The following is a 13,464-nucleotide window of genomic DNA, read 5'->3' on the forward strand; positions in this document are numbered from 1 at the left end:
ATATAATCTTTATGTAATTCCAATAATTGTAAATTCTTACATAAATACGGTAAAACTATACAATATGGTCTCTCTTTTTTAGGTTAGTTAATGCATTAGCTAAAAAGAACTATAAATTTGCCTTTTTTACTGTTTTTATTCATCTTTGTTTATTGTTCATGTTACTGTAGTTCACAGAGCATTAATACACAAATACAACTTTTCATTTTAAAAACATATTAGTTATTGTTCAAATTTACATTATTAATAAATAATAAATGCTGTAAAAGGGTTGTTTATTGTTAGTTCATGCTAACTAATACTAATATTAGCAAATTAAACCTTACTGTAAAGTGTTACCATAAATAGTAAATCATTTTCATTTTTTTGATGAACTATTCTCTCAAGAAAATGAAGAAGATATAGTGGCTGGGAGGGACAGGTGGATGGGTGGGTTCACTGATGGATGGATGACGAATGGAGAGCGTGATGGAAAGAAATGATTGATGGATGGACAGAGGGAGAAAATAGAGTGTGACGGAGATGGAGACGTGGGAAGAGGAGGGAGAGACTGGCCTCGGGGATACTTAGCAAGCGGAGACAGTAAGAGCCAGGGGACAGCATGGACTGAATCTGATTGGTCATTTGTGGGTCTTCAGTCCAGGGATGAGAATGAAAGAGACGCAGCCGGATTCCCAGAGGCCCTTCCTGAACCCTGGTCCGCTGTTCCCAATGGGCTGTTTTCTCACCACACAATACACACTGGCTGGAGGCCAGCAGGACTGTCCAAACAGAAACACGCACGGACAGAAAGAGCCTGCGAGATAGTGGGCTGAATGTAAAGATGTCAGGGGGTGTTCAGAGAACTGGTTAGTCTAGATTGGGGAAGGGGGGAGGAGCTGTAGTGCAGGCACAAGGCATTGTGGGTAAACTCCATGGGGACGGCCAGGTGAGGAGGACGGTTAAAAGAAGCTGAGTCAGCGGGAGAAAGGGAAAGAGGGGTACAACATGGATAGAATGATGAATGTAGTTACAGTATGTGGCACTACGGAGTTAGAATGAATAGAGAGGGTGTTAGAAATCTGTCATCGTTTACTCACCGTCACGATGTTCTGTATGACTTTCTTTCTTCTGTGAAACATAAAAGGAGCATTAATAAGAGGTGCATTTATTGTTACAATTTAAAATAAAAGTTTTCTATTTGAATTTTTAAAAACGTAATTTACTCCTGTGATGTCAAAGATGAATTTTCAGCATCATTACTCCAGTCTTCAGTGTCACATGATCCTTCAGAAATCATAATCCTAATATTTTTAGTTTTCTATACATTTTATTCAGGATACTTTGATGAATAGAAAGTTCAAAAGGACAGCATTTAATTAAAATAGAAATATATATATTCCAAGTCTTCCAAAGTCATATCTTTTCTGTGAGGAATTGTCTGATATTAAAGTAGTTATGCATAGAAAATCCACTCTGTTGAGGCTGTAAAATCAGATTTTGTGTAGATTCAAACATTAGCATATATTTAAAAGGTCAATGGTTCTAGAGCTAAAGCCTATCGATTTTCAGTGAATAATGGCTTAAATCTGATATGATTTAAGTGCATACATCATGATTTAAGGTCACATTTACTGTTGCTCAGTGAAATCCAGGCATTTCAATGCGAATTGGTGCAATGAAAAATTGTTGACACACAAGTTTGACACACAAGTTTGCATGGCCGGCCAATAGCATGCCTCCTGGTTAGTGACCTCTGCATGCGTGGAGACTCGGAACTTAGTAACAAAGCAAAACTGACGTCCCACAGTGGACTAGGCGATCATTCTGGCGGTGTCTACTTGTATAACACTAGTGTCAGATTTGTTTATTATACACTATACACTTACATATTATAAAATGATCCATAAAAAAGGCTGAATAGCTTTGGATGTTTATTTTGTCATCATTATTCCTGTATCATTCATCGTACTTTGTCACATGCTCATCATCTAGTTTAAAACTAGATTAAAGTCGCATCTCTTCAGCCAGGCATTCATATAATCTTACAGTTCAAACTACAATCCGGCCTCTAGCTCATAAATGCCAGAGGAGAACTGGCCCCCGACTGAGCCTGGGTTCTCCCAAGGTTTTTTTTCTCCATTAGGTCACCTGATGGAGTTTTAGGACACCATTAGGTCACTTGATGGAGTTTTTCGGTTCCTTGCCACTGTTGCCTTTGGCTTGCTCAGTTGGGGATATTTTGGGGATATTTAATTTAATTTTATCAATCAATAAATTCCTCTTGAAACAAACTTTGTTGTATTATTTTAATTTAATACTGTGAAGCTGCTTTGATACAATCTGTATTGTGAAAAGCGCTACACAAATAAACTTGACTTGACTTGACTTGACATGCAATCCCACTGTCTTTCGCCAGCAAAATTTCGGTGAGGAACTTTAAATGTGAGCACACATTTATGGGAGATTTTGAGAAATTGAAGGTGAACGGTTGCCGGGGTGCGCTGGCATTTTGGCTGGTTTATGAAGGGAAGGTTTTGGTTCAGCTGTGCAGTGTCAGCCCAGTGAACAGGAACAAGTCATCCCTTGACATTTGAAAAGCCTGACAAGACCATAATATCTGCAGTACTGCTAAAAATGTGTGTGTGCACATCTGAGCTTTATAGTCTAATGTAGGATCTCCAGCTAAATAAACCCATTAAAGACTTTTTTTCAGACCTGTAGATCATTTGCTTTGTTCCGATACAGGGACTTTATTTGTTGCATTTTCATCTTGGTTTGGTTCGCTTTCACAAGGCAACATTTCAAAGTGTTTATGCAAGTCGCATGAGTAAAACTGTCCTCTTATTGGTCAGAGTTCACCTATTTATGTTCCTCTGCGTCATCCATCAAGATGGATTGACAAGTTGGCTCCGCGGGCTTATTGTGGCTTTATATGTAGCTGTCGTGACAGCTCTTTGGTTCTCAACCACAAAAACTCACAGAATCAGAGACTGCTGCTTTTTATATAACACATTTCCTGTTATGAATTATGATACCGCTTGGTTTGTTGATCCATTGGGTCAGATTGCTTTCTCACCTCAACCAAACCACACACAGGGCCTTATCTTGCTCCCCGCGCAATTGACTTTGTGCACCAACGCATGTATCATTACTATTTTGCAACCGTGCACAGCGGACTATTCCCTCCACAGACTTCTCTGTCTTTTACGGCCATGACGAGAACGTCGGTCTCCTCGGCTGTGAACCGCTCCTGGCGTGCGCCTGGCAAATCCGCCATTATAATAGCAATCTGCCATGGAACAAGCGCGCCTGCTCTTAAAGGGAATGTGAGATGTCGCTCTGATTGGTTTATTTCACGTTACGCCCAAACCACACCTATGAATAATGAAGCTACTTCAGACCAACCCATTTTAGATTTGCGTTGGGCGCAAGAGTCATTTATCCCGCCGGTATAATAGCAACAGCGCCCAAGACCCGCCCACAAAGTTACTTGCGTTTCGCGCTTGAATGATACTTGCGTTTCAGATCGTTAAAATAGGGCCCACAGAGTTTGTTTTCAAATGGTCTGAGACCACCTTGTTCAGGTGGTACCGATTGTTTTGGTGCGGATCCAAGCGCAAAATTGCCAAATATACTGAAACAAATGCTCCAAACAAGCCAGGTGTGAAAACGCCCTAATTTTTTACATTAAGAGGAGGAAACGTGAGTGGTGCTTATACCTGTGCAAAAGTCGCAGCTGCAATGCTGTTTAATCATCTGCTTTGAAAAGTGTTAGTCAAATCAATTCACCTTTATTTATTTAGCATGGTATAGCTTAAATGTACAGCTTACATTTCAAGCTATAACTCAATTGATGTAGCATTTTATACAAGAATTGCAGTAATAAACAGGAAAGTACCAATCAAATATGAGACGCATTCAAATTCTGCTGTAAAGCAGCTCTGAAAAGACAATAGTGTCATTAGTCAACTCAAGTCAGTTCAGTGTTGATTGAGTTCCGTTCAATAACTGTGTAAAATCATCAATTATTAAATGAGTTCAATTCAACTAATAAGCTTTAAAATACGTGGAGACAATAGTGTCATCATCCAGGTCAATTCAGTTCAAGTTTTTTTCTCACCCAATAGTGTCAGTGTAGTTATATTGATAATATTACTGAATATTAAATGCCTTTTAACCTAAGCAAGCCAAAGGAACCCAAAAGCCATCAGGTGATAGAAACGAAAGAAGAAAAAAAACTTGGGAAAACCAGGCTAAACTGGTTACAGGCTACACCACAAGTCAGATGTGTTGAGTGGACACCCAACAAGCCACATGATTTGAGCTATCATACATATCTGAAAAAACCTCTAACCCTTAAAGAATGAGCAATAGTTAATAGAGCCTTAGCAAGCATTATTAAGTATGATAAATATGCTCTGCCTTCCCTTTCGTCTTAAAGGTATTTAAGGCCGTTTATTTAATTAAACACTTAATGAGTTTTGGATGAGAAATTTCGCATTTGATAGGTTTAAAAACCCTCCTTGATCTGCTGCAAATAACTGCCAGGACGTCTGATGACAGAAATGTCATACTTAAATGTCAGAGTGCTTAGCAGTATTAGAGCGAAGCGACCCAACAAAGGGCCAGAGCGTTTATCTCGCCGCCACTGCTGCAATCTCTACACTTCCATTAGGCAAATACAATACCATCTGATCACTCAGTGCTCTGCTTTGTTCCATGTGATTTCCTTGTGTGTAAGAGTGTGTTCAGGACTGCACAAATGCCTTTGTGCACGTGTGCATCACCCTGACTGCTGACAGTGCTGAAACAGAAGAAAGATACAGCATCTACTGTACCTTCATGGCTTTGTGTCTGTGTGGATGTCTGTTTCTTCTGTGTTCCAGGAATCGAGCCACCGTTGCCGCCCTTTATTTGCACAACCGGGTTTGTCTGTGATTCAGATACCTGTAAAATGCAGAAATCTTATGAACAACTGCTGCCATGTTCAATAGAAAATATACACCACCACACCATTCAAAAGTTAGTTTTTTTCTTTAAAGAAATGAATACTTTAATTCAGCAAGAATGTAAAAAAATTATCAAAAGTGTCAGTAAAGACATGTTACAAATGTTTTTACTTCAAATAATTGCTGTTCTTTTTTTATTCTTTAAAGAATCTTGAAAAATTGTATCTCAGTAAATATTAAGTAGCATTATATTAAATAGTAGTAAATCACTAAATGTAAAGCACTAAATCAGCATATTGGAATGATTCTGAAGGATCATGTGACACTGAAGACTGGAGTAATGATGCTGAAAATTCAGCTTTGTCATCACTGGAATAAATTGCATTTTAAATATATATTATACACATAGAAAACAGTTATTTTAAATTGTAATAATGTCACAATGTGTCTTTTTTTTATATTTTTGATCAAATAAATGCATCCTTTGCAAGTGAGACTTCTTTCAAAAACATTTTCACAAATCTTAACATAACAGTAAGAGCACAATGGTAATTGCGGCAAGCATTTATGAATAAGGTGCATTCTATAATGAGCCTAATTTACATAGAAAGGTATGTTTGGCTCAAAAGAACAAATGGCTGCATTTAAATACAGTACAAAGCATCTATATTTTAGCTCATTTAGTGCTTAGTTCTATTACATTTAGTTCGTTTGCGCTAAAATATGTGCAAAATTGGCTCAACTGTTCAAGATCTCTGCCGCAGACATGCTTACACATGCAATGCCCATGTGTGCAAGTGAGAGAGAAAACAAAAGAGAGAAAGTGCATGCTATTGTAGAACGTTGGTGTGCACACTGTGACATTTATACAGTATTGCAACATGCTGTCATGCTGTCACAAAACACTGAGTGCATAAAGATGTCAGATTCTACCTGTCATGTGGAAAATTGACAAGAACAACAAAATACCCGACGGAGATCAGAAATAAAAATAATGTTCATGCGACTCCCAGTGCCGACCAGACGGCGGGACGCAATTATGGCTGTCCAATAATGAGCTAGTCAGCACGGGTTAGCATCAAGAGAGACAAGAAGCAAATCTGACATGCAGACTTATCTATTTAATTACCACACACTCCTGATGTGTGAGAGAGAAAGATGGTTGAGGGTTTATTTGGTTATTAACACATCCATTATCACACACAGACACACACAAATACAAACACTCATTACTGACTGGGATGAATTGATATTATAGTGCTTAGCCCAGGTTATGAGATAATGCAATTAGCAGCTCTTGCTAAAGCAATTACTCAAGTCATAGCGGCTGGACTTGAGTAACAGGATTGTGCAAAATTCACAATTCAATAACTGGCTGCATTTTAATTCACGAGTTGGATTTGAATTGTAAATAGAACTGGCCATACCCCATTGGTTGAATTAGAATTTAAATTGTAATCACAGGGAAAGGAATTTATTAAACAGCCATGCAAAGAAAACACAGATAAAGCATTGTGGGAAATTAAGTATTCTTCTACCGTGATCTACAAAAAGTTAATATATTAATATATGAAGAGTTCAGATGCAAAAGCCTCTAAGTGCCATCTGAAATTTTCTTCTAGAATGATCATTTTTATCAAGCTCGTATATTTAAGTTCAGCAATTTTACTTAAATGGCAATGAAAATAACCTATTAATAGTCATTTAAGTGAAATTACTGAACTTAAATATACAAGCTTGATAAAAAATTATCATTCTAGAAGAAATTTTCAGATGGCACTTGGAGGCTTTTGCATCTGAACTCTTCATATATTAATATCTCTCTCTGTGTCGATCTATACAACCTTCAAACATCAAGGCGTTTTGAAATCCAAAACTTTTAAACAGCATTTAAAGTTTGAAAAATTTGCTTTTCTAGTGAACGTTTCTAGTAAGTTGGTTTCTAAATTGACAGTAAAGACTTCCATGCTATGTATTTCAAATAAATCCTGTCCTTCTGAACTTTCTATCCATCAAAGAATCCTGAAAATAATGTATCACAGCTCCCAGAAATTAAGCAGCAAACCTGTTTTCAACATTGATAATAGCAAATATTTCCTGAGCAGCAAATCAGCATATAAAATGATTTCTGAAGGATCATGTGACACTGAAGACTGGAGTGATGATAAGTAATTCCTACATTGTAATAATATTTCACAATATGACTGTTTTACCGTATTTTTGATCAAATAATTGCCGCCTTGGTGAGCACAAAACCCTACAGAACCCAAAGTTTTAAAAGCTTGTGTATATACAATAACTGCAATAATTAGCCAGAATAACTAAGACAATAATAATGACAATCCCATTATGTTGAAACCAAGCTCTACAGATTAGCAGAAAAATCATTCACAAAGTTCTACACATCCCTGCTAGTGTGTTCAGTGCATATTTTGGCTTATTGATTAAGCAGTTACTGATGAGCATGTGCAGAATTCAGCAGACGATCCTCTAAAATCAGAGCAGAAAATATGAAGGTCTGCAGATTCCTTCAGGGCTTGCTTATCACTCAGAGAGAAAGCTGTTGGAGGACACCGACTGGAACAAAGCAGACATGAACTCTGGTTCCTGTGAAACTGCAGACTAATACAAACATGCACAGAAAGAAACAGAGGGAGGGAGGGGGAGCAAACAGAAAGAAAGACAGAGGGAGAGATTAACTGGTGAATCGTGACCTTGCCAGCTGGTGGTTGAAGGAGCTACTCACACACACTCGCACATGTCCGGATATAGCTCTCTGGAGTGCACGGGCTGTCAGGTTGGCACTATGATGCAGTGGAGGAGGGGTGTATATAGGGTTTAGAGTTCATACCAATCCCTAAAACACACACAAACACTCCACATGCTTACCCAAAATCCCACAGGCTGGGTGTACGCCGTCCACAACTGGCTTGGCATGGACATCTGATCTCTGACCTCCATACGCTCAGTCCAGACTTAACAGCAGATCTCACACTCCGTCACCAAATCGGCTTCAAACATTTGGCATGATGCACACTGTAAAAAAAAAAAAAAAAAACATAATTATAATTATAATCTATTTAATTTGTCTCAATAGTTATTTGTATTCAATATTATATGAGTTTTTTCACAATTGATTTATTTTAAATGGACAAATAAAGAGCAAAGTTACATAACGCTGCAAGTTGCAACCAGCATTGGGTTAGTTACTCTAAAAAAGTCATAAATTACTAGATATTACAAAAAATAAAGATATTCCAAGGCACTCGAATAGTGTTGAAAAAAGTTTAAAAGCCTTTATTTCATGGCTTTTTCATTTAAAAACTGGTGACAAGTACACGCCTACGCTTACATGCCTTCGTCAGGGTGTGAGTAACAAACACAATCTCAAGTCTCAGCAATTAATTAGTCATATAACATTCACCTGGTCGTGCTGTGCAAGGCAACCTGAAGAGAACATGTCTCACACAATATAAAGTTAAATCAAACACAATATAATAATAGTGTAGGAGAAGAAGAAAAAACTAAATGGATATTGATATACAATTCAACAAAATCATAAATATGAATAAGTCAAAATACACAAATCAATAATGTCGGCTATATAATCAATGAAATAAAGTATCCAATTCAAAATACACAAATCAAATAATGTATACATTCAATAATACATAGTATATTATATTTCTAAGAGAGATAAAAAAAAACATTATTCAAAAATTTTATTAAAATACACGTCAAAAATCACAAATCAATAATGTGCCTAATTCAAAGAAACGTTAATATTTTATGTAATACTAGCTATTACATATTCAACTGTATAATCAGATTACTCTCTCTAAAAAATATTGTATTTCTTATTACTAATTACTTTCTAAATCCCATATATCAACATTGACCAGTTGAACAATACAGTGATAGACAATACAAGGACGGTGATCAAAGTATTTAAAGGGAGGAGGTTACATTAAAAACATACATTTTAACATTATACGTTACATTTTTATGTTAAATCCACTATTGTTTTAGAATTGTTTTATATACAGTATTTAATGTAATTACATCAGAAGTAACTGAAAAATTAAGAGTAATCTCTTACTGTACTTTTTAAGAGAAAAGTAATTAAATTACAATAATAACACTGGTTGCCACTTTTAAATCACTTTGAGTTTACTTAAAACTTTATGGTAGCAATTGAACTTAAAGAAATTTTAATTTGTTTAATGTTATTAATATTTAATTATTAACAAATATATATTTAAAACTTTATTTATACATTTTAAAATGTATATTTTAAACATAATATAATAAATATTTTTATTTTATTTTATTATCCTAATTAAATTAACTTAATTATAACAAGGACAAAATAATGTTTTTATTTGGTGGAGTATGGTGCTAACATACAAACACGGGTTTGATTCCCAGGTGAGCTTGACAGGAAGTGATGTCGACAGGAAGTGACGTCACTGTAAAAACACACATTGAGACTTATAAGCTTCATTGTTAGATTGAAATGATCATTTGAAATAATAGTTAGTTGTATTACCCTCTGATGTGAGACACAAAGGGTTGATGGTGAAGCTTAAAGGTACTGCATTTCAATAATTAATTTGTAATTCATAATTCATGTCATTCATTCATAACCAAACTCAATCTCTTCAGAAAATCAATGCAGAAGAAATGAGTAGAGTTTCTATGTTAGCACCTTACAGAGCAGAAAAAACAAACATGTAAATCACACTCGAGTCAGAGAGCGATATTTCTGATAAGAGACAAATGTTTATAGTTCACATCAACAAAACAGTGGCTCCAGTTTGGTGTGCCAATCACACACAGAACCCAAAATATTCTATACGTTAATCTAATCAACAAAACAACAAGGACATTTAAATATCTGACTAATCTGCAAGTTTTTAAATTAATCTTTTACTTTTTAAAACTGACTGCCAATCTGTAATAATGTACAGTACAGAAAAAAATAGCACTTGCCACAAGGGGGCGATGTTCATTAGTGAATTACACGATGGCCATGTAACTGTATATTGCTCCAACTATAAATTATTGATAGGGTGGGAATACTATTGCAACTAATCATAAATTGCCCTACATTTCCAGTTCTAAATACTAATTAGTCATTTAGCTAACACTTTTACCAATTATTATTTCAGAGACAGTCCCCCAAGAGAAATCTGAGATAATGTGCTTTTCAACAACGCTGAAGATCAGTTGTAGGATTCAAACCAACATTATTTTTTATTTTTTTTGTTGCCAGCCCAGATGTTTAACCCCTAGACTAACCCATATATATGAATTTAGAAAGGCCAATATATTTATCCTTCTATGAATCGTGATAAGGATTTGACCCAGAAACCATCCTATATGCCACATTCTGACGTGTTTGTTTACACTACGGGTCAGGCCAGTTCTCAGTCTGAGCGAGAGACAGATAAAAGGAAAGAAATGAAATTTCCCTGACAGTGGGAAAATACCATCAGGCATTGAACCTTTACATGAAACCGAAACAATCTTGAGTCTTGTGCCACTCCACAGAACAAATAGTTGATTTTGATGAGGCAAATGGACCACATTTTCTGAACATCTCCCATTCCTCTGATCCCGGAGCAACAGTTTCACAGCAATATCACTCTCTGTCTCGTGATACGGGCTCTCTTGTTGTTGTTGTACAGATATAACTGCTGAACCAGCACCAGTGTAATTCCACATGAATCTAGAGTCTGAAAAACACACACAGACCATCACTGTTGTCCTAAAAACAGACGGCAGCAGTTCATTACGCCTTCAACGGTTTTACTTATGCATGTGAATGTCACAAAAACATGTTCAGGACACATTTTACCCTGAAATTAAAGAGAGGAAAAAAAAGGATCATAAAGTTTTTGCCTGACAGCATAATTTTCATGATAATTAAGCAGGTTTGCAAGAACATAATGGATCTGGATTGTGTTTTTAAATATATAATTGCCACAATAATTAGCTGTAATTATTCTCAGTGGTGATTCTCATTAGATTCACATTACCATAGCAAGCTATGAATAAATAAATAAATAAATAAATAAATAAATATTGCAATTCAATGTTTTAATCTAATCATAAAATCATCAATTAAGGCAGTACAACAAATGCAATAATGATCTAAACTTAAATATTTATCATTATTTAGCCTAAATAAAATTTAGTTTGAATTACAGAATACAGAGAATGCATTTTTTTCTTCTTTTTTAATGATATTTAGAGGAAAAACATGCATAATTGTAATAAAAATGCTAAATTCTTACTATTAATATAATTAAATTATTTATATTTTGGGGTTAAATATGACCTTTTTGAGTGTATTTCAAAAGTGAAATACATTTGCATTTATGAAAATACGCACGCAAGATGCTGACAGCGACATTTAACATTAACACTACTGTGTTCAGATAACTAACTAAGATATGATTTCATTCACGGGTGAGTTTGAACAAAGATGTATTGGAAATGTTTTGTGCAGCCGTGCTGATATGAGATCCCTCAAAACTCCAGGAGCAGCAACAGATCCAATGAAAATCTCTTGTGCTCAAACATTCCCACTCTGTGGGATTGCTTTGAAAGTCAAGTATGTTGGTTGTGTGAGTGTGTGTGTGTTTATTTACACATACGACGTGAACCCTAACCTACACTGCGCTCCATTGTTGTGAATGCATACTCACATGGAGCCATGCAGTGAAGTCCATTTCAAAAAGAGTGGCAAAAGAGAGTCACGTGACCACAGCGCATGAGTAAGGGAAGAGTAAACAGGTCAGTACACATAACCTGACACACACTTCCTGTTTTTCAGCAAGCATTGCACACACCCCATGATTAATGACTCAAGACACTTCAAAGGAATCTTCTGGGAAATTCATAAAGCATGTTTGTGGGAAAACAAACATCATGTGACTTCTATTGTAATGTGTAGATATCCTTCAAAATTTATTTTGAAAAAATTAAATAAAAATATGAAATAAAATAAAATAAATTTGTTTATTTAAAAAAAAAAAAAAATTATGTTGAGGTGGGATGGGTCACAACAAAAATTAAAGTTCTGTTGTCATTTACTCACTGTTTCAAAAGAAAATTATTTTGAAAAAAAGATGAGAACCAAACAACAATGGACCCCTTTTACTTCAATTGTGATAAATAAATTAAAAAATCACATTTCTCAAACTATCTTCTGGCGTGCACAGAAGAAATGAAGTCATACAGGTTTGGAAGATGACCGGTAAATCAATCTCAATTTTGGGTGAACAATCCCTTCCAGATAGAACCAGAAAACTCCCTTCATTGTGGGTGTGTATAACATGTTTAACTCATGACCGTTAAAGAACAAAAGTCAGAGACGAGCCTTTTAAATTGAATCTGAGGCTTGCTGACAAAAAAAGATTCATTTCCTTGTTGAATTAACCCTGACCTGCGAGGCATGATGGGAAATCACCTGTGCCTAACTTTGTCATGATGTAGTCTGTCTGCACTAGAGGTCAAGGAAATGTTTCAATGGATCCATCCACACTATCCACAGTGAAGATCCTGCAATAACTGAACAGCCTTTGATTCACATCTTTGGCCCTCACAGCTCAACCCCCGTCACTTTCAAAGCTCTATTCAGTCACAGCACTATAGAGATGGCTAGTCATTAGGGTTTGTGATGTGTGAACCACATTGCTCTCTGACTCATTTACTGCATCTCTATTGTCTTTGGCACAGAATACACCATGATACATTTCACACATATATGAAAAAACCTTTAAAAACCCTACAAATGTCAAGTGTAACCATTCGGGGGAAATGCTAAAATACTTTCACTGCATTATAATTAATCATTATTTTGATAAAACAATTAAAATATAATTTTTTAATTTTGAAATATTTCTTTCCAAATATATCATGCACTTTTTAATCATTAATATAATTTTTTTTTTTTTTTTTTTTTTTAGTTGGAAGAAAACTTCCGCTGGAAAGATGAATCACTGTGATATATCAATCATTAAATAGAGAGAAGTAATCTCAAGTGTGACTCCGCTAGAGCTTCAGATAAGATCTCAACAGTGTCTCACCGCTCACTTCAATCAGTGTTCAGAAGACACTCTTCATAGGCTTCAATTCAACTACTGAAATGCGTCACGGAAAACAAAAAAAAATATGTTTTTGCGTCAAACTGTGAAAATATAGCTAACTGGGTTGTGTGTAGTCAACGTTCAATGATGTCACACACAAAAGCATGTGGAACTAGTAAAAACACAGTGACCTGCTGTCAGTGACACAAAAGCATATTTGATTGTTCTGTAAATACCCATTTACATCTGTGACGCCCACAGAATGACAGAGATTTATATTTAGAAAAAAAAGTTTTCAAACATAAATATATAAAATATATGGTCAACTTAAGATGAAAATGAGTCATGAATAGCAAGACTTTTTTTTTAAATTTGACCGTGAACAAAATGTGCCTATTCATAAATCTGCCAAAATATGTGATACAATGGTTTTTTTT

General features: G+C 35.6%; 1 protein-coding gene across 2 annotated transcripts in view; it reads right to left on the reverse strand.

Annotated features, from left to right (window-relative positions):
• The window catches only part of psd2 (pleckstrin and Sec7 domain containing 2), an 82,198-nt gene that overhangs the window by 50,936 nt on the left and 17,798 nt on the right, over positions 1-13,464 (reverse strand). The window contains exons 2-5 of one of the 2 annotated variants that reach the window (XM_082176946.1): positions 9,339-9,400; positions 7,821-7,967; positions 4,821-4,929; positions 1,080-1,110 (exon numbers count right to left, since the gene is read on the reverse strand). The gene's annotated coding sequence lies outside the window, so the exon portion shown is untranslated. The remainder of the gene's footprint in view (positions 1-1,079; positions 1,111-4,820; positions 4,930-7,820; positions 7,968-9,338; positions 9,401-13,464) is intronic. The other variant, XM_082176947.1, reaches the window with a different exon arrangement.

The sequence above is a fragment of the Leuciscus leuciscus genome (assembly GCF_965113295.1).
Source record: "Leuciscus leuciscus genome assembly, chromosome: 8".
NCBI lineage: Eukaryota > Metazoa > Chordata > Actinopteri > Cypriniformes > Leuciscidae > Leuciscus > Leuciscus leuciscus.